General features: G+C 42.7%; 2 long non-coding RNA genes across 2 annotated transcripts; one reads left to right on the top strand and one right to left on the bottom strand.

Annotated features, from left to right (window-relative positions):
- Positions 1-2,258: 2,258 nt before the first annotated feature.
- Positions 2,259-13,608, top strand: LOC103883260. The gene is made up of 4 exons (XR_001901223.3): positions 2,259-2,341; positions 2,640-2,759; positions 13,195-13,275; positions 13,520-13,608. It is a non-coding gene; the product is annotated as an uncharacterized LOC103883260 (long non-coding RNA).
- LOC108585170 lies at positions 13,115-17,602 on the bottom strand. Its single transcript, XR_001901225.3, has 2 exons — positions 15,898-17,602; positions 13,115-14,033 (listed from the first exon to the last, which is right to left on the bottom strand). It is a non-coding gene; the product is annotated as an uncharacterized LOC108585170 (long non-coding RNA).
- Positions 17,603-22,412: the final 4,810 nt, after the last annotated feature.

Raw genomic sequence — 22,412 nt, forward strand, 5'->3', positions numbered from 1 at the left:
TGAGAGTTAAAACAAAGGAAGAAAAGATGGGCACAGCTAGAGGCCCTGACAGCAGTGAGGAGAAGGCAGGAGCCTTATAACTCCTGGTCTTAGGTGACGTCTATTACACATAGATGATGCTCTCCCATGAGGTAAACAGAAGACTCTGTTGCCTGTGATCTACCTTACCTTTTAGGCACCTTATAGAACTTTTATTTATACCTTGTATCCAAACTTCCTCAGTTACTTTTCTCCCACAAGGGTGTTTCTCTTTCTTGCTGAAAGTCTCCTGCACATAGTGGTATGCTTTATAAACATGTATAACTGCTCACAAACTTATCTTTATGGTGATTATGCCAAATGCATCTGCCACTTCGTTCCTCCTAAGTGAAATGACATCTGTGCAGATGAGTGTTTGGAATGAAATGATCAGGATGCTTGTCTCAGAGAGGAGTGCCTAGACTATGCAGCCTCCAAAGAACTAAAAAGACACAAACTAGCATTCAGAGGGGCTAACAGGACTCATTTAGAGTCAGACCTGAGATCTAATCCAAACTAGCCCGAATGCCTACCTTCCAAGGTCACAGGAAAAGTTAAAGGAGATGAGTATAAAATTGGCTGATTCAGCATGCTAGATTGTGAAGACAGCTACCAATTCTTCCCATCCCTGCACGCACAACCCTTGCAAGGTGACTTTTGTAGTTCTCCAATTAAGAGGTGGAGTCTATTTCTCTACCCCTTGAATCTGGGCTTGACCATGAAACTTGCTTTGGCCAAAAAACAGTAGCAAATGTGGTACAAATGCTTGGCCATTGGCTACTCGTTCTTGTTGCTCTTGGGAATGCTGTGACCACCCTGTGAAGAAGCTTAGGCTAGCCTGTGGGATAACAAGAGATGCTGGGGCCACTTTCCCTTGTGGGCCTGGCCAACCATATCCCATTGCCAGACATGAGAATGAAGCTAGCCCAGATTATTTGGTACCAGCTGCCTTGCCAACTGATTTATGAGGGAGCACAGTAAAAATCAGTCGAGATGACTCAGGCCAGAAGAACTGCTCAGGCAACCAAAAGAATCATAAGCCAAATCAATGGCTATTTTAAGCCACTAATATTTGGGATAGTTTGAAAGGCAGTAAAAGTTAACTTATACATACAGTACCTGGATGTATATAGGATGTGAGATGCCTACAGTCTCACTCAACTGGTTAGTAAAAGACTTTATTTTCTGACTCTCACTGAAGTGATTAGTTTCATATTAGTCTTTGCTACTGTGAGTACTATCTTCCGTATTAAACAAATCTTTGCTGCTATAAAGGCCAAAAAAGAAGCTGCAAATCTTTCCCACAGTGCAAGTGTATTCATAGTCAAGGTTCTCTAGAGAAAGAGAACCAATAGGATGGAAGATGTTTCTTCAGAGAAACAGAATGAATAGAATAGGCTATAGATATATACATACATATTATAAGGAATTGACTCATGCAATTATGAGGATTAAGAATTCCATGATCTTCAGTTTGCAAGCTGGAGACTCAGAAGAGCAGGTGGTAAAATTCCAGTACAAGTCCAAGCACCTGAGAACCAGGAGAACTAATGGTGTAAATGCCAGTCTGAAGGCAGGGGAGGACCAAAGTCTCAGCTCAGGAAGCCAGGCAGACAAAGTTTCCTCCTATTCAGCTTTTTTGTTCTATTCAGGTCTTTAATTAACCGGATGAAGCACACCACATTAGGGAGGGCAATCTGCTTTCCTCAGTCCGCCCATTTGTATGTTAATCTCATCTAGAAACACCCTAACGGACACACCCAGAATAAAACTTGACCAAATATCTAGGCACCTCATATCCCACTCAAATTGACAAAATTAACTATCACAGCATGTAACACTTAGAGAAGTTTCTAAGTAAAGAACAGTGTCTTAGTCTTTTTTCTGCTGCTATAACAGAATATCAAAGACAGTAATTTATAAGGAAAAGTATTTTATTTCTTACCGTGCTGGAGGCTGGGAAGTTCAAGAGCGTGATGCCACATCTGGCAAGGGTCATCTCACAGTAAAAGGGCAGAAGGCAGAAGGGCAAGAGAGGGTGAGAGGGCACAAGACAGAGACGAAAGGGGGCCAAATTCCCAAAATAACTAACCCACTCCCATGAAAAACACATAATCCATTCATGAAGACAGAGTCCTCATGGCCCAACCACCTCCCAAAGGCCCCACCTCTTGACACCTCACAATGGCCACCAAGTTTCAGCATGTGTTTTGGAGGAGATGTTCAAACCACAGCAAACAGAAAGTCCTTTAGAATATCTTAAAGGGAAAGAACAAACCTTACATCTTTGAATGTTGCTGTACCAGCCTTCCCATCCAGCCAGGTGGGCCTCATGGGTGCTCTGCATGAACATCCTCGCCCATTTTGTGCACCACTGTCTGCAAAGTGCTCCAGCCTTCCTTAAAGTTTGTGACGATGCAAACCATTAAGAATACTACAAAGTCTAGGATGCACATAGAAATAATATGATAATAATAGTGAAAAGAGCCACACTTGAATGAAAAAGTACAAGTAGACAAGAAGTGGCTTTGAAATTCCTTCCCCTTCAAATCAAACTTTAAATGTTTAAAATGGAAAGAGTATCATAAAAAGAGAATCACACCCTGAGTCATTTCACACAGGGCCTTCTGGTGAGGCGTAGGACATCAGCAACATGTATTTCTGGAGGACAAAAATCCATTGCCTTGTGAGGAATAAGACAGAAGCCTGACCTTTGTCCCTCATTGCCTTTAGATATCAAGGTGAGTGATTTCGTGTTTGAATTATTTACTGATACATATACAGTCTTGCACATACAAACAGCTTTGAGTAGGCTTGGTATTTCCATCATAAATAAATTGAGACATAGTGCATTTTTCAAAATCATTCATTATTGAGGCGTCCTCAAGAAGTTCTCACTTTGTCATGTTCTGACTTTCATTCCTGAGCAAATCAAGCTACTCAAAAGTCCGTCTTGACTGGAAACTCATTCTGAAAGTGATTCATGGACTTCTACAAAATTCTTTTGAAGAAAAACCATTTTAGAGAAATTTGATTTTAACTCTTTAGGTATTGAGTTTCTCTTAATACTACAGCCTTTAAAAACATTGTGGTAAAATACACATAACATAAAATTTACCTTTTAACTATGTCTAAGTGTATAGCACACTGGCATTAAATACTTTCACATTGCAGTGCAATCCACCTGTCTCGAGATCTTTCACCTTCCAAAATTGAAAGTCCATTGCTACTAAACGATAACTCCCTATTTCTTTCTCCCCTGTTGCCTGGCAAACACCATTTTACTTTCTGCGTCTATGAATTTGACTACTCGAAATACCTCATATAAGTGGAATCATACAGTATGTGCCTTTTTGTTACTGGCTTATTTCACTTTGCATAACACGGTTAACGTTCATCTATGTTGTAGCCTCTGTCTGAATTTCCTTCCTTTTTAAGGCTGAATAATATTCCATTGTATGGATAGAGCACATTTTGCTTGCCCACTCCTCTGTCAATGGACGCTTAGGTTGCTTCCACCTTTTGGCTATTATGAATAATATTGCCATGAACTTGGGTGTCCAAATATCCCTTCAAGAACCTTCTTTCAATTATCTGAGGTATATACCAATAAGTCAAGCTGCTAGATCATATGGTAATACACTGGCTTTAGAAAATGCCATATAGTTTTTCACACTGGTTGCACCATTTTACATTCTTACCAACACTGCACAAGGGTTTCAATTTTGCTACATTCTCATCAACACTTATTTTCTGTTTTTTATAGCAGCCATCCTAAAGGGTGCAAGATTATTTCTCATTGTGGTTTCCATTTACATTTATAGCAGCCATCCTAAAGGGTGCAAGATTATTTCTCATTGTGGTTTCCATTTACATTTCCCTAATTATTGATGATGTTAACCATCTTTTCATATTTTCATGTGCTTGTTTGACATTTGTATATCTTCTTTGGGGTAATGTCTATTCAAGTCCTTTGCCCATTTTTAAATTGGGTTATTTGTTTTGTTATTATTGAGCTGTAGGAGTTTTTGTTTTGTTTTGTCTTTTTGTTTGTTTGTGTTTTTGAGATGGAGTTTCACTCTGTCATCCAGGCTGGAGTGCAATGTCAAGATCTTGGCTCACTGCAACCTCCACCTCCTGGGTTCAAGCAATTCTCCAGCCTCAGCCTCCTGAGTAGCTAGGATTACAGGCGTGCACCACCATGCCCAGCTAATTTTTGTATTTTTAGTAGAGACGGGGTTTCACCATGTTGGTCAGGCTGGTCTCAAACTCCTGACCTTGTGATCCGCCCACCTCAGCCTCCCAAAGTGCTGGGATTACAGGCGTGAGCCACCACACCCAGCCAGGAGTTCTTTATATATTTTGGATATTAACCTCTTATCAGATCCATGGTTGGCAAGTAGTTTTCTCTCCCATTCTATGGGTTGTGTTTTCACTTTGTTGATTGTGACTTCTGATGCAAAGAAGTTTTTAATTTTGATGTAGTCCAGTTTATCTATTTTTACTTCTGTTGCCTATGCTTTTGCTGTCATGTCCAAAAAGTCATTGCCAAATCCAATATCATTAAGCCTTTCCCCTCTTTTTCTTCAGCTTCACTGAGGTATAATTGACAAATAAAAATTTTATATATTTAAGGTATACAATCTGATGTTTTGATATAAGTACACATTGTAAAATGATCACTACAATCAAGCTGATTAACATATCATTGGCTTGTATAGTTATCATTTTCTTTCGTATGTGTGTGTGCGTGTGTGGTGAGAACACTTAAGATCTACTCTACTAGCAAATTTTAGTATACAATACAATACTGTATTGTTCATTATAGTCACTATGCTGTACACTAGGTCTCCAGAACTTAGTCATTTTGCATATCTGAAACTTCGTACCCTTTACTAAAATCTCCTTATTTCATCCTCTCTCAGGCCCCTAGGAACCACCATTCTACTCTCTGTTGCTATGAGTTTCACTTTTTAAAGATTCTACATATAAATGAGATCATGCACTATTTGCCTTTCAGTATTTGGCTTACTTCACTTAGCATAATGTCTTCCAGTTTCATCCATGTTGTTGCAAATGACAGGATTTCTTTCCCTTTTAAGAATGAATAATATTTCATTTTATATAGATGTTTGTTGTATATATATGTATATGTGTATATATATAATACATATGATTGGATATGACATAAAAGTACAGGAAACAAAAGCAAAGATGACAAGTAGCAAGATGATATCAAAATGGAAAACTTATGTGCATCAAACATCAAAATCAACAATGTTTTATACTGTCCAGGACTGGTGGCTCATTCCTGTAATCCAGCACTTTGGGAGGCCAAGGTGGGCAGATCACCTGAGGTCAGGAGTTTGAGGCCAGCCTGGTCAACATGGCATAACCCCATCTCTACTTAAAATACAACAATTAGCCAGGTGTGGTGGTGCACACCTGTAGTCCCAGCTACTCAGGAGGCTGAGGCAGGAGAATTGCTTGAACCCAGGAGGTGGAGACTGCAGTCAGCCAAGATCTTATCACTGCACTCCAGCCTGCGTGACAGAGCAAGACTCCATCTCAAAACACACACACACACACACACACACAATGTTATATACATACACATACACACACACACACACACATATATATACACACACATGTATCTGACATTTTCTTTACACATCCAACTGCCAATGGGCATTTAGGTTGTTTTTATATCTTGGTTATTGTGAATAATGTTACAATGAACATAGCAATGTAGCTATTCCTTCAAAATTCTGATTTCATTTCCTTTGGCTATGTGCCCACAGTGGAGCTGCCAGATCACAGGATAGCTCTATTTTTAATTTAAGAAAATCCTATACTGTTTTTCATAATGACTGTATCAATTTACATTCCTACCAATGGTGTACAAGGGTTCAATTTTCTCCACATCCTCACTGTATTAATCCATTCTCACAATGCTATAAAGACATACCTGAGACTGGGTAACTTATAAAGAAGAGAGGCTTAATTGGCTCCCAGTTCTGTGGGTTGTACAGGCTTCTGTTTCTGAGGAGGCCTCAGGAAACTGACAATCATAGTGGAGGCTGAAGGGGAAGTAAGCACGTGGCTGGCATGAGAGAGAGCAAAGGGGAATGTGTTACACACTTGTAAAAAACCAGATCTCACAAGAACTCTATCATGAGACAGCACTAGGGAGATGGTGCCAAACCATTAGAAACCACCCCCATGATCAAATCACCTCCCACCAGGCTCCACCTTCAACACTGTGGATCACAATTCAACATGAGATTTTGGTGGGGAAATGGAGCCAAACCGTATCACTCACCAACCCCTGTTTCCCTTGATAGTGATGTTGATCATCTTTTCATATACCTATGGCCATTTGTATGTCCTCTTTGAAAAAATATCTACCCAGGTCCTTTGCTCCTTTTTTAATTAGGTTATTTGTGTTCTTTGCTATTGAGTTATACGAGTTCCTTGTATATTTTGGATGTTATCACCTTATTAGATATGTGGTTTGCAAACATTTTCTCTCATTCACTCTGTTGATTGTTTCCTTTGTGGTGCAGAAGCTTTTCATTTTGATGCAATGCCACTTGTTTATCCTTGCTTTTGTTGCCTGTGCTTTTCTGTCATATCCAAAAAATTGTTGCCAAGACCAGTGTCAACAAAGAGTCAAAGAGTCAAACTGTAAAATATTTAAAAAGGTTTAATATCTGAGTCAAATATAAGTCACCAAGGCCCATGACACATTCTCCAGGAGGGTCTGAGAACATGTACCCAAGGTGGTTGGTTACAGCTTGATTTTATACATTTTAGGGGGACAGAAGTTTCAATCAGACATCAATCAATATATGTAAGGTGTTCAGTCTGAAAAGATGGAACAACTCAAAGTGCAGGCTTCAAGGTCATAAGTGGATTCAAAGATTTTCTGATTGACAATTGGTTGAAAGAGTTAAGTAATTATCTAAAGACCTAGAATCAATAGAAAGGAGTGTCTGGGTTGAGATAAAGGGTTGTGGAGACCATAGTTTTTATTATGTAGATGAAGCCTCCAGGTAGCAGGCTTCAGAGAGGATGGATGGTAAATGTCTCTTATCAGACCTAAAAAGGTGCCAGACTCTTAGTTAGTTCTCTCCTGGATCAGGAAGTGAACTGGAAATGGAAGGGGATTCTCTCCAGAATGTAAATTTTCCCTGCAAGAAACAGTTTTGCAGGGCCATTTCAAAATATGTCAAAGAAATATATTTTGGGGTAAAACACTTTGATTTCTTTCAGGGCCTGCTACCTGTCATGTGATGGTATACTAGAGTCAGGTTGGAATTCAGTATCTTATTGTTACAAGAGTCTGTTTTGTCAGTCTTAAGATCTCTGTTTTAATGTTAATGTTGGTCAGCTGTGTTTGTATTCTAAAGGGAGGAGGGTATAATGTCTGATCCCCCATGGCCTGAACTAGTTTTTCAGGTTTACTTTGGAATGTCCTTGGCTGAGAGAGTAGTCATTCAGTCAGTTGGGGATCAGGGGGAGAGCTTAGAGTTTTATTTTTGGCTTACACCAAGATCAACATTAAGAATCATTTTTTTCCTGTGCTTTCTTCTAGTAGTTTTACAGTTTGAAGTCTCATGTTTAAGTTTTTAATCGCTATTTTTTTTTTTTTTTTGAGATGGAGTCTTGCTCTGTCACCCAGGCTGGAGTGCGGTGGTGCGATCTGGGGCTCACTGCAACCTCTGCTCCCAGGTTCAAGCGATTCTCCTGCCTCAGCCTCCCGAGCAGCTGGGACTATGGGCGTGTGCCACTGCACCCAGATACTTTTTGTATTTTTAGTAGATACGGGGTTTCACCATGTTGGCCAGGCTGAGCCCAAACTCCTGACCTCAGGTGATCCACCTGCCCTGGCCCTGCAAAGTGCTGGGATTACAGGCATGAGCCACCATGCCTGGCCAAGTTTTTAATCCATTTTGAGTCGATTTTTATACATGGTGTGAGATAAGGGTGCAATTTCATTCTTTTACCTGTGGATATCCAGTGGTCCCAACATCATCTGTTGAAAAGACCCTACTGCTTTTTAAAAATATACTGTTTGCTTCTCTTCATCCTTCAGCTTCCTGCTGTGGCTAGGCCCCAGGGACCTCAGCATCCTTTGTTGGTTTCCTTAACCTTGCCCATACCTCTGTACATCGACCCTTTATTAAATTCTCTTCAGAATTTTGAGTGGGTCAAATGTTTCCTGCTGGACTCCTGCCCAATAAGAATGGTATGTGAACATAAAGACAACCATTTGAAAGGAGCCAACAAAACTAATTAGTCTAGAGAGATATTCACTATGGTACTTACATCCTGTTTGGAAGTTGACGGTTAAGTGAGAGAGACCCAGGAGTCATGTCTCCTGTGCTTTTTATTTTTCTTTTTTCTTTTCTTTTCTTTCTTATTTTTCTTTTCTTTCCTTTTTTTTTTTTCTGTATGGGGGTGGGGAACTGTGAGGGAAAAAAGGAAAGGGAAATTCTGAGGTGAGGGGTGTGTGTGTGTGTGTTTTAAAGGCTAGGATTCCAAAGGGAAAACTTGATGTAAGAGACCAACATCTCTTACTGAGTGGTGATTCATATAGTTATTATACACAGACAAGTAATAGGATTTTACACTACCAGCAGCTTAAGGGATCCAGGAGGGTTTCTTCAGTCTCCCTAAACCCAGACAAGACGTTAAGCATTGTTTATGTATCACTCAGCCACAGAAATACATTTATAATTTGGACATAACAAGTGAATGCAGGACTGGATTACATTAACCAAAATTTATCATATCATAAGTGAATGAGAGCTATGACACCAATCTGGGACTACCAAAGTGTTCTATTTCTCTTGTTCTTGCTCCTTTAGTCCTCTTTCAAAGGGATTGTATCCTCCTGTTACAGTAGGTAGCCAGTCAGGCATGAGCGTTGTAAACCCAACCTATTTCAAGGATAATAACCATCACAATTTACACAGTTACATGACTACTTCCTAATCCTTTGTTGTCTCAAAAATTACTCTTTATGTTAAACTTTTTAAAATAAATAAGTGGACATGGATCACAGTTAAACTATAGATAGAGAGATCTTCTCCCCATCTAATCAGCTCATATGTATTGAAATAATGACTTAAGGCTAGGAGAGACAACTTCTAAATTTGATACATATTTCTTTATCTCAACATTTCTCAAAGAAGCTGCCAAATCTTCTTAGATAAATCCTAAACGATATTTTATATTTTCATTATGCTTGTTTTTAAAAATGAAAATATAAAGACAAAGTATTTTTCACCCTGGCAATAAACCTGCACAGGCAGAGAATTAGATGTCAGAATCTTTAGCAGAAGCCATATTATTTAGCTGATGAATTAATAGGAATTTGTGGAAGAGGAGGTAGGATGGAAAGTTAAAGCTGAATAACAATTAGGTTGTTTTGTCATTAAAATTCCACTTTTAGCTGCTACTAATTTTCTTTTGACCACAAAAGACATTCGTTTTTCTGAGTGAAGAAGAAAAAGATCTATATTGTTTTACAACAGTATCTACCAGACAGGCTGCCATTGTAGGAAGAGGTTGTCATTTGAATTGCTTAGGAAGAAATAGATGAACAGAGGGGAAAGATAGGGAGAGAAAGGAATACACCATGGTCTATGTCGAGTCTTGATTGCATAAGCAGACTCAGATGGGAAGCAGCAATACCGTTTCCAGGGGTAAGGGAACGAATGAGGGAGGGCAAGAAGAAAGAGCAGAGGCAAGCTCCTCAACCCAGGGGAAGAGAGCGCTGAACACCAACGTGGGCATGGGCCAGGTACTGTCCAGAAAAGGATCAGGTGCTTTAGCAGGGAAAGTCATGTTATTCAAGATCAAAGACAAGTCCGCTTACCTTCAAGTGACAGTGTGGCTATTGGCTTTAAGCCTTTAGCAAACTTCCATCATTGAGATATTAGTTGGTGCCCAGAACTTACCTGGGGATGATGGGGTTTGAGAAATGCTACCCCAAAATGTCACCTTGAGGTACTGAATATTTCACACCAAAAGAATTTGAGAAAACTACAGAAGCAGAAAGGTCACTCTGACTGCCACCCACCCTCCCCAACCTCCTGAAGCAGATCATAAAACCTAAAAAGGATTTGCCGACCTTCCCCTGAAGCAGGTCAAAAGACTCTAATGTGGGAGGTGCCCACCTGCATGTGGAAGAAATAACATTCTTATCTTTGAAGACACAGAGATGGCAAGAAGAATCTGAACAGGGCTTGCTAAGTTTCCCTCAGTTTATTACCATTAGATCATTCCTTTTCTGCCCTATCATATTTCTCCACAATTTTCTGCTCTTCATCAAACCTACTATTAAAAAATACTCAGGGCCAGGTGCGGTGGCTCACGCCTGTAATCCCGACACTTTGGGAGGCTGAGGCGGGCGGATTGCCTGAGCTCAGGAGTTTGAAACAAGCCTGGGCAACACGGTGAAACCTCGTCTCTACTAAAATCCAAAAAGAAAAAAAAGAAAAAATTAGCTGGGTGTGGGTGGCATGTGTCTGTAGTCCCAGCTACTCAGGAGGCTGAGGCAGGAGAATTGCTTGAACCCGGAAGGTGGAGGTTGCAGTGAGCCGAGGCAGCGTCACTCCACTCCAGACTGGGTGACAGAGCGAGACTCCATCTCCAAAAAAAAGAGAAAATAGTGAGGTTTAACCACTTCAGGTCTTCTTTATGAAGGCTCCTGTATCACATAAAACTTATATTAAATAAGTTTGCCTGTCTTTTGGGGCCCCGGCCAATGCACCTAAGATGGGTAGAAGGAGACAATTTCCTCTCCTATAGGGCACAGGACTTGGGTTTGCAGCCTGATTACCCCTTCCCATCCTAGTCTGCCTTCCCTTCCCAAAACAAATGCTGGTCTACTATTAGGATCACCAGGGCTACCCACCTACCTTGTTCACGATTTCAGATAATAAATACAGAAACTGGATACATTTCATTGTTAAGCAGGCCCGTTGATATATTAATTGAGGGCAAAAGAGCACAGGCATTTTAATTATGTGACAAACTGTAGAATTTTGGCTATAGACTGTCAAAGCTACAATTCTGAGCTCAACCACTCAAAGACCAAAGTGTCTAAGGTGAAGAAGTATCACTGCATGAGTAATGTGTAGAAATGCAAAACAAGGATGAAGCCACCACTGCTCAACTCAAGACTATTACTAGAAAATCAAACATTCTTCTTAAAGCAGCTCTGGTAAGCACACAACTTCTAGAGGAACAACAGCAAATCAAAGAAAGCTGATTCCATAAACTCGGAGCCACTCTACTAGAATAGAGGAACAAGAACTCCCCCTCAAAGACCAACAGTTAGAGAGCTGCCATGAGAGGCTGAGATTAACAAAGAAGAAAAAAAATAAAGAAAAAAGAAAATAAAGGAATAAGGCCAGGCACAGTGGCTCATGCCTGTAATCCCAGCACTTTCAGCACTTTGGGACGCCGAGGCAGGCAGATCACCTGAGGTTAGGAGTTCTAGACCAGCCTGGCCATCATGGTGAAACCCCATCTCTACTAAAAGTACAAAAATTAGCTGGGAGTAGGGGAGGGTGCCTGTAATCCCAGCTACTCAGGAGGTGGAGGCAGGAGAATAACTTGAACCTGGGAGGTGAGGTTGGCGTTGGCGAGGTGAGATTGTGCATTGGCACTCCAGCCTGGGCAACAAAGCCAGACTCTGTCTCAAAAAAAAGGAACGACTCAGCAAGAAGATGGCAGACCCTTACAAAAATGAAATGTGGGTCAGAGCCTTAGCCCTCCCTTGCCTTCCTTTTTTTGAACAAGTATCTGGCTGTGCCCAGGCTGGAGTGCAATCTCAGCTCACTAACTCACCTCCCCGGAGTTCCTTCTCCTGCCTCGGCCTCCAGTAACTGGGACTGAAGCGCCACGCCGGCTATTTTGCTGTTACATAGAGAGAGGAGGTTTCACCGTGTCAATCTCCTGATGACCTTGTGATCCGCCGCCTGAAGCCTCCCAAAGTGCTGGGATTACAGGCGTGAACCACCGCGCCCGGCCCTCCCTTGCCTTCCTAATGGCTCCTCTGAAAGTAGCTCTGTTAACTTTGCGGCTATCCCTTAAAGACACAAGGAAATGAACATCCCGTGACCCCATCACAGCACTAAAAGGGGTCATATTTCAGTTGGAAAACGGCAGTCTTTCTCTGTAATTTACATACTACACAGAAGCTTCTAGATTCCTGGGATTTCCCTTAGGAAGATAAGAAAAGTTTTTTAAAAAGTGCCTAGGCTAACCCGTGGTCTAGCAGAAGAAAGTGAACTAAGTCCAGACGACTCATAAAGCTGGGTGGCTGTGGTAATACAATGCGATTATGTACTAATGGAGCTATGGACCAGGGGCTAACAGAAAGCAGCAGAAATGGGGGCCACTGGAGCTCTTTTTGTACCCACCAGTTCTCACTTCATAGACTAGTGAACAAGTGGAGTACCAAGTCCTAGTGAGGAGAGAAACCATGCCAATGTTTTCCTTTTCAGTTTGAGCCTCCTAATTTGCTTGACCGGCTCTAGGTGCCTCCCTTCCTCAATATTTTACGAAGATACGCAATCCTACCAGTTTTCTCTGTGGACACTGTGAACCGTAAATTATTTATTGCATTTCCTCTGAAAACAAATCTAGGATGTCAACCCGCTAGCAAATTAATAAGCAGCTGGCCCACCAGGTACTGCCACCATTTTGGACATATATAGAATAAAGGGATTTCACAGTAAGGGCACCTTCTATAATCCGGGCATTATACTGAGTTCTTCACACACTTTCTGTTTCTTAATATTTATAATGGTGGGAATTATTATCCCCATTTTGCAGAGGAACAAACATAGTTTAGGAGTTTAGGTGACTTGCCTAAGACTGAGAGCACATAAGCTACTCAGTGGTGCCGCAAAAAATGTCAACCCAGGTCTTCCGATCCCTAAACCCATGCTCTTTCTACCACATTCTGTGCATCCCACAGAAAACCAGCTTGGACCTTTCCTTATTTCCCTTGATGATAGTAACTGCCTTTGGATGTTTCCAATGGCTAAATGGTTACTTAAACTATGTTGCCTTTTTTTTTTTTTTTTTTTTTTTGAGAATCTGGGGCAATTAATTACTACACATTCATTTCTGTTCTTGTAATTTACACAGCTTTCTTTCTGAAATGCAGAGCAATTACACAGGAAGCTGGAGGAAACTTCTCTCCCCATGGTCTTTTGTAAGATCAAACAGGTATCTGTCAAGAAAAAGCAGTCATTCAGGCTGGAGCTCTTTAATGTGATAATGAGATAATGCTAGGTCTCAGATTTCTCTGGGGCTTTTCAAGGGTCTGCAGACTGCACCCTATTTGTACCTCTTGTCCCAATTTGGTTCCTCTCTGTATCCTCCTCCCACTCCTCTCTCTCAGATGCAAACGAAATGTCTCAATATTCTCTGTCTTTTTACTCTTAACCCCTTTACAATCTTAAATTCACAGGGCACCCCAGATCTTCATCACTAAATTCACCAAATAGTGTGGATTGCCTACTATGTGCAAAGCACTGTGGTAAGTGTGATGCAAGATATAAACTCCAGTAAAGTCAAGTCTCTGCCCTCAGCTTATACTCTTGAAAGGGAAATAAATCAGGGTAAAGTAAGCAGAGAGTACAAATCAGGGTACCATTTTTTACCAGCTGAGGAAGAAAGGGCAGGTGAGCCTTGGGGGTGAGCAGACAGGGGGAGAGGGGCAGAAGAGGGGAGTCAGCTTCTGCCTCCTTCACTTTGCAGATCAACTGCAGGACACTGCAGGTTCCAGGCCCCCCACTATTTTTTCCACCTCACCCTTTTCTTGACTCTCTTCTTAACTAGCCCATTGCCCCTTGTTGTGCACTGCTGCCTTCCCTCTGCAATGAGGAGCTCTCTTCAACCACTTTTTAAAATGTAGTATTGAGGCAGGAGAATAGGATCTGGAGGCAGGGAACATAAGGCCAATTCATGCTGACTTCCTAGAACTAAATCAAATGGAAACATTTCAGCTATGACAGGAAATATCCTTTCCATTTACAGAGGGCATACACCAAGTAAATGAGTTTGTAACTTTATTTCATCCTCCTCATTTACATAGGGCATACACCAAGTAACCAGTAGAAACCTCTAGAGGGTATTTAAATGGCAGAAAATTCTGTAACTGGCTCTTGAGCCCCTGTGCTTGGCCTGCTCCTACTCTGTGGAGTATACTTTCGTTTTCAAAAAATCTCTGCTTTTGTTGCTTCATTCTTTCCTTGATTTGTCTGTGCGTTTTGTCCAATTCTTTGTTCAAGATGCCAAGAACTGGCTGGCCATCATGGTTCATGCCTTTAATCCCAGCACTTTGGGAGGCTGAGGTGGGTGGATCATGAGGTCAGGAGTTCGAGACCAGCCTGACTAACATGGTGAAACCCTGTCTCTACGAAAAATACAAAAATTAGCCAGGCATGGTGGCACACACCTGTAATCCCAGTTACTTGGGAGGCTGAGGCAGAAGAATCACTTGAACCAGGGAGGTGGAGGTTGCAGTCAGCCGAGATCGCGCCACTATACTACATACAGCCTGGGGAACAGAGTGACACTCAGTCTCCAAAAAAAAATATGCCAAGAGCCTGGACACCCTCCACCAGTAACATATTTTATTGCTGCTAGCTGCCACCCCTTCTCCCTGGGATCTTCTAAGGCTGGGCATGAGGAAGAGCCAGCTCCAGCATGTTGAGTAAAATCTCATCCCTCAGCGTCACCTGAGGGAACAAGAGTTTAACAGGAGAGGGGCTGGGGCTTCCCAGGGTAGAGAGTGGGCAGATGCCTTGGCTTCTGTCTGTGAATAAGGTTCCCTGTCTGCCCTACCCTATCAGTAGGTGTACGTGGCTTCAGTGTTGGGTTGAGTGAGATTTGCTGATACTGTTGTGGGCTGGGATGGGGGCAGTGGGATGGGCTGCATCCAATGAGCCACATACTTTGATGAGAATGTGAGACAGGCTTGGACACCACATGGCCTGCATTTGATACAGGAGAGGGGCAGGAAAGTGCTGGGTAGAGAAGGGCATGGTCCCTGGTTAGGGCTCCACCCTCAGGCCTGTGCCCACGGACCTAAGTGAGGACAGGCGTTTCTGTTTTCATACCCAAATGCTGCATTTTGCAAGACCACCCAGGCCTGCCACACCCCTATTCTGTGCCCATGAAAACCCCAAAACCCTAGCGGGCACAGGCACAAGTGGTTGGACGTCAAGAGGAACACACTGGCAGAAGAGCACACCGGCAGGCACCAGAGACACTGGCAGGTCATGTACAACAGGACAATGTGGAGTTCAGTCAAGGGTGGTTGGAAGAGAACCTGGCCACTGAGGGGCGTGACTCCAGGGAAAGACTACCCTGCTTCTGGCTCCCGTCCATCTGCTAAGAGTTACTTTGACCACTCAATAAAACCTTGCCCTCATTCTCCAAGCCCATGAGTGATTCAATTTTTCCAGTACAGTAAGGCAAGAACCCCCGAATACAGAAAGCCCTCTGTCTTTGTGATAAGGCACAGGGTCTAATTGAACTGATTAACACAAGCCACCTACAGATGGCAAAACTAAAAGAGCACATTGTAACACATGCCATGTGACTTGTTCAATGACAGAGATACGAAAATCTACCAAGTACTGCCAGTAGAGTTGGCTTCTGTCCTTATGATGCTTACAGTAAAAAGGACCAGTAATACTGAAAATTAGGGCCTTTACTGGTAACACCAGCTGTTACTGGTAATATGTACTTGGGCAAGGCATTTATCCTCTTATATCCTCAGTTTTCCCAACAGAAAAATGGTGTTAATCTATGTGTTGCTCAGCTGAATGTAAGAATTACCTGAAATAGTGTAAATGCAGTGCCTAGCATGGTATGTGGCACATAGTAAAAACACTGGGTAAATGTTCTCCTTCTCCCCAGTTCCTTTCCATTAAAATTTGAGATTCAAGCTTGCCTTTGCACTGTAGGGGAACAAAAACATCTTTTCCTCATCCATTGTTAGCTTCATGGCTAAAGCCCCTATAACAAAAGACAGATTAATAAGAGAAAAAGCATACAAATTTATTTAGTAAGTTTTACACACATGGAGCCTTTATAAAAAAATAACCCAAAGAAATACTTTAAGTATAATTTAATGCTAAGTTTAGTGAAGAATGGACAGTCATAGAGAAATATGACTGGATAAAGGGGGGATGATTTGATGGTAATAAACTAGGGAGATCTCAGCAAGGTCTATTTGTTCAGATTCTTCTCTGTGTCTTTGTATCCTCAAAGATAAGAATGTTCCTTTCCTGCAGGTGTAGAGAGGGCACCTCTTGAATAAGGGTCTTATAACCTGCTGCAGGGGAAGGTCAGAAAATCCTTCCTAGGTTTTATGCTTCAGAAGAGAAGTGTGAAAGAAAGTCAGAAAGTGACCCTCCTGCTTCTTTGGTTTTCTCAAATTCTTTCAGCCTACAATATTCCATATGTCAAGGTAGCCATATTTTGGAGTAGCAAATCCCGAACCCCATCAGCACAAAATAATATCTGTAAACTGAGTCCTGTGGCTTTTATTTATTTAATTATTTTTTTGAGATGGAGTCTCACTCTGTTGCCCAGGCTAGAGTGCAGTGGCACAATTCAGCTTACTGCAACCTCCACCTCCCTGGTTCGAGCCATTCTCATGCTTCAGCCTCCCTAGTAGCTAGGACTACAGGTGCATGCCTCCATGAATGGCTAATTTTTGTATTTTTAGTAGAGACTGGGTTTTGCCCTATTGACCAGGCTGGTCTCAAACTCCTGAACTGAAGTGATCCGCCTGCCTTGGCCTCCCAAAGTGCTGGGATTATAGGCATGAGCCACCACCTACAGCTCTGAGTCCTGTAGCTTTCAAACAGGAGGAAATACCTTATAATTTTGAAGAAATCTCTAGAAAATTAACTGGTCACACGTTTTGAAGTGTTAAAAAAATCTGGGAATGGGGAATCATTAGACTGGGGTGACTCCAACATTTTAACTTTCTACGTAAGCAGACCAAAGCCTGATGTAAACGACAAAACAAAACTAAAAACTTCACCAACCAGAAACTGCCAATAAACCTCCAACTAAGATCTTTCTACTGTAAGCAATGAAATAGATTTTCTTTGTGTTACTTCCATGCCAGCCTATAAAAGCTCACTGCTCATGCTGCTACAGCTACAGAGCTGTCTGAACCTTTCCTGCTTTGGACTGTTGCCCAGTTCATGAATTGTTCTTTGCTCAAACCAGTTTTGTTAAATGTATCTTGTCTAAAGTTTTTTTTCAATCAGAAGAAAGATCATCCATTGTGAAAATGAGGTGTGATGCCATAACTAGAGAATGGGTTTGTATAAATAGCAAGGACTGAAGTCTTCTGTTCAGAAGAGATGGTGCTGTGCTTCCCAATAAGTGGGCCACCAGCCACATAGGACCCTCAAACACTTAAAACTGAGATATGTGGCCAGGCACGGTGGCTCACGCCTGTAATCCCAGCACTTCGGGAGGCCGAGGTGGGCGGATCACGAGGTCAGGAGATCAAGACCATCCTGGGTAACACGGTGAAATCCTGTCTCTACTAAAAATATAAAAAATTAGCCAGGCATGGTGGCGGGTGCCTGTGGTCCCAGCTACTCAGGAGGCTGAGGCAGTAGAATAGCGAGAACCTGGGAGGCGGAGCTTGCAGTGAGCTGAGATCGTGCCACTGTACTCTAGCCTGGGTGACAGAGCGAGATTCTATCTCAAAAAACAAAACAAAACAAAACAAAAACAAAAAACTGAGATACACTTTAAGTGTAAACTATATGCTGGATTTTGAAGACTTCACACCAAAAAAAAAAAAAAGTAAAATACTTCAATAATTTTAATATATGGATTACATGTTGAAATGGTAATATTTTGGACACACTGAGTTAAATAATATATATTATTAAAATTAACTTTGCTTGTTTCTTTTTACTTTTTTAAATGTGGCTACAAAAAAGTTTAAAATTATTGGCTGGGCGCTGTGGCTCATGCCTGTAATCCCAGCACTTTGGGAGGCAGAGGTGGGTGGATCACCTGAGGTCAGGAGTTTGAGACCAGCCTGGCCAACATGGCAAAACCCTGTCCCTACTAAAAATACAAAAAAGCAGCCGGGTGTAGTTGTGGGCTCCTGTAATCCCAGCTACTTGGGAAGCTGAGGCAGGAGAATTGCTTGAAACCAATTGGGAGGTGGAGGTTGCAGTGAGCTGAGATCGCACCACTGCACTCCAGCCTGGGCGACAAAAGCAAAACTGTCTCTAAAAGAAAAAAAAAGAAAGTTTAAAGTTATATGTGGCTTGTATTCTATTTTTATTGGAGACTGCTGAAGTGGTATTTTTTTTTGCTTGTTTATTTGTTTGTTTGTTTGTTTGAGATGGAGTCTTGCTCTGTCGCCCAGGCTGGAGTGCAGTGGTGCAATCTTGGCTCACTGCAACCTCCGCCTCCCGGGTTGAAGTGATTCTCCTGCCTCAGCTTCCTGAGGAGCAGGGATTACAGGCACCCACCACCACGCCCAGCTATTTTTTGTATTTTTAGTAGAGATGGCGTTTCGCCATGTTGGCCAGGCTGGTCTTGAACTCCTTGCCTCAGGTGACCCACCTGCCTCAGCCACCAAAAGCGCTGGGATTACAGACATGAGCCATGGCACCCGGCCTGAAGTAGTAAGTAGTTCCCACAACAAGCCATCCTGTGTGATCTTATTCAATATTATTTGTCTTAATGAGTTTTGGTGACAACAGATCACATGTGGTATTTGTCACTTGTACCAGGCTTAATAAATACTTAAGAATAGAAGGTGTTAAGTAGGGTTGAGTGTGAGTTAGATTCTACTACCCCTCACTGTTTAGCTGAACCAGGCTTTTCTTACTGTACTTTAAGGAAAGGCCTTTCTTCCATTCTGGCGCTAAAAGCATCCAAGCTCTATCCAGATGGGGCTGCTTCTCTCTTTCTCCAGATGCATCAATTAATAATACTTTGATAACCCGAGCTTCCTCTCTGTGGGAGAACTCAGTCTTCACCAGCTAATTAACTCTACAAAGAAAGCAGAGCTGCCATCATCTCAAATGTTTCCACTTCTGCTTCCTGAGACAGCCAGGAGAACAAAGCAAGAGATCACCCCTGTGGGCTGCGGGGACCTCGGGCTGGAGTTCCTGCATCTGTCTTTCTAGTTGAGAGGGACCTTCCTTGACAAACAAGAGTACTTCATCCTTCTGAAGAGAGGGATGACTTCGCTAAAAGCAGTGTTCAAGTAGTTTTTGCCACTGACCAGACCTTTCCTTTGTTAAGAGTACCTAAGTGCACACACACACATACACACACACACACATTTGACTAGATGAGAACAACCTCTAAATGGATTAATTTATTTTGTTTTTTGCTTTTTTGTGTATTTTTTTAACCATTTCGCTTCATTTCTTGCAGAGTAGAACCATTATTTTTTAGCTGCCTTCAAAACCTCAATTCTCTTGTTTGGATGAAAAATGGTGCATTTTCTCCTAAGTCCAACTGCCTGCTGGACCCCTCCACCACCTCAGAGTCAATGTGTGCAAAACAAACTCCTCCACCTCCCCCACGTGATGCTTCCTCCTAAATCTGCAAATGGCACCACTGTCCTCACAGTCACCAGGCTCAAATGTTGACCATGTTCCATTCAATTCCTCTCTCTCCCTTCCTCCCACATGCAAGCATTTGCCAGGTCAACCTATCATTTCACCTCTTGTCTTTATCCCCTCTTCTCTGACCTGCTGCCCTTTTCCTAGTTCAGACCTGCTTTGCGTAGTTTTCAGATGATGGCCACAGCTTCTCACCTAGGCTGCTGCTTGGCTCTGTTTCTCCAAGGAGTTGCATCCGAGATTATCTTCCTGTGCAGGTGCTGATCAAGTCACTTCCTGGCCCACAATCTGCTTTGCCATGATCTACATGTTAAGGTCAGCCACCTCAAATCATTTTAGGCCAAGATAGACAGAAATAAATATTAACACAAAACAAGCAAACTCCGCTAGATAAAAATGTAGATGTCTTTATTTTTATTTTTATTTTTTATTTCAGATAGAGTCTTGCTCTGTCGCCAGGCTGGAGTGCAGTGGCACAATCTTGGCTCACTGCAACCTCCACCTCCTGGGCTCAAGCAGTTCTCCTGCCTCAGCCTCCCAAGTAGCTGGGACTACAGGGGCCCACCACCAGGCCCAGCTAATTTTTGTATTTTTAGTAGAGATGGGGTTTCGCCATGTTGGCCAGGATGGTCTCGATCTCTTGACCTCGTGATCTACCCACCTCGGTCTTCCAAAGTGCTGGGATTACAGGTGTGAGCCACCGTGCCTGGCCCCAAAATTTAGATGTCTTTTTCAGCATTCAAAGCCTCTGTTACTTGGCCACAATAACCTTCCCATGCTCCTTTACAGACCTTGGTTCCAGTAGAACCAAACTGCTGAATGCTGTCAACATATTCTTACCCCAGTAAGCTCATGCTCCTCCTTCCACTTGAGGTTCTCCTTCCCATTTCTAAAAATACAGTCCTACAAACCTGTATTCGTTTCCCAGGGCTGCTGTAACCAAGTGCCACAAGCTGGGTGACTTAAAACAACAGAAATATATTGTCTCGCAGTTCTGGAGGCGAGGAGTTCAAAATCAGTATGTTGGTAGAGCCTTGCTCCCTCTGAAGGTGCTGGGGAAGGAGCAGTTCTAGGCCTCTCTCCTGGCTTCTAATGGTTCCTAGGCTTGTGGCAGCAGAACTCAAGACTTCACATGGCATCTTCCCATGTATGTGTCTGTCTCCAAATTTCCCCCTGTAGGGAGAAAAAGGTATTTTCCTCACCCATTAACAACGTTCATGGCGGAGACCACTATAACAAAAGACATATCAGCAAGAAAAATGCATATGTTTATTTAAGTTTTATGTGACATGGAAGACTTTAGAAATGAAAATCCAGCCGGGCACAGAGGCTCACGCCTGTAATCCCAGCACTTTGGGAGGCTGAGGCGGGCAGATCACGAGGTCAGGGGCTCGAGACCAGCCTGACCAACATTGTGAAACCCCATCTCTACTAAAAATACAAAAATTAGCTGGGAGTAGGGGAGGGTGCCTGTAATCCCAGCTACTCAGGAGGCTGAGGCAGGAGAATCGCTTGAACCTGGGAGGCGGAGTTTGCAGCGAGCAGAGATTGCACCGCTGCACTCCAGCCTGGCGACAGAGTGAGGCTCCGTCTCAATAAATAAATAAATAAATAAATAAAGACCCAAAGAACCAGGAAAACCTGTGCAGAAGTGTCATGGGAGGGCTGGGTGCAGTGGCTCATGCCTGTAATCCCAGCACTTTGGGAGGCCAAAGCGGGTGGGTCACCTGAGGTCAGAAGTTCGAGACCAGCCTGGCCAACATGGTGAAACCCTGTATCTACTAAAAATACAAAAATTAGCCGGGTGTTGTGGCGGGCACCTGTAATCGCAGCTACTTGGGAGACTGAGGCAGGAGAATCACTTGAATCCAGGAGGTGGAGGTGAGCTGAGATTGCTCCATTGCACTCCAGCCTGGGCGACAAGAGCAAAACTCCATCTCAAAAAAAAAAAAAAAAAAAAAAAAGAAGTGTGATGGGAGGAGCAAAGGGAACCATCTAATGATAATACACTGGGGGGAGCTAGAAGGCCTGTTTGTCTAGCTCCTTGGTGTCCCTGTATGACTTTCCTTCCCTCTAGGTATAAGACAGGACAGCTGTCACATGAGCATCTCCAGGAGAGAAGCGAGGGAGGTCAGAGAGTGATCTTCCTAGGTTTTATGGCCTGCTTCAGGGACAAAGGGTGAGGAGGACGGTGAAAATGACCTTCCTGCTTCTGCTGTTTTCTCAAATGCCAAAGTGCCACAATTTCGGTAGCATGTCCTGAGTCCCATCACCCTTTTTACAAGGACACCACTTATGGGATTAGAGGCTCGCCTTACTCCAGTATGACCTCATCTTAACTAATTACATCTACAATAACCCTAATTGCAAATAAGGTCACATTCTGAGGTACTGGGGGTTAAGACTTAAAATACGCATTTTGGCTCAGGACACAGTTCAATTCATAACACCATCCTTTAGGTGAAGCCCAAACGCCGTCTCCTTCTGGAAACAACCTTGACCCTTTCCCCACCTCCTTACCCCAAGCTTGACATAAACTCTATTCCTCCTTGAATGCCTCTGGCCTAAGAAACTCTTACATCTTTATCATACGTGATGGCACAAAACACTGGCTTTGCATTTGAGTCAGGCACTGTGTTGGACGTGGCTCCAAGCTATTTTCTAAAGGGCTTCTCTTTCTCACACCCATGTGTCATCTCCCTTGGAGGATGGAGGACAAGAAGCATA

This window comes from Papio anubis, chromosome 4 (assembly GCF_008728515.1).
Source record: "Papio anubis isolate 15944 chromosome 4, Panubis1.0, whole genome shotgun sequence".
Taxonomy (NCBI): domain Eukaryota; kingdom Metazoa; phylum Chordata; class Mammalia; order Primates; family Cercopithecidae; genus Papio; species Papio anubis.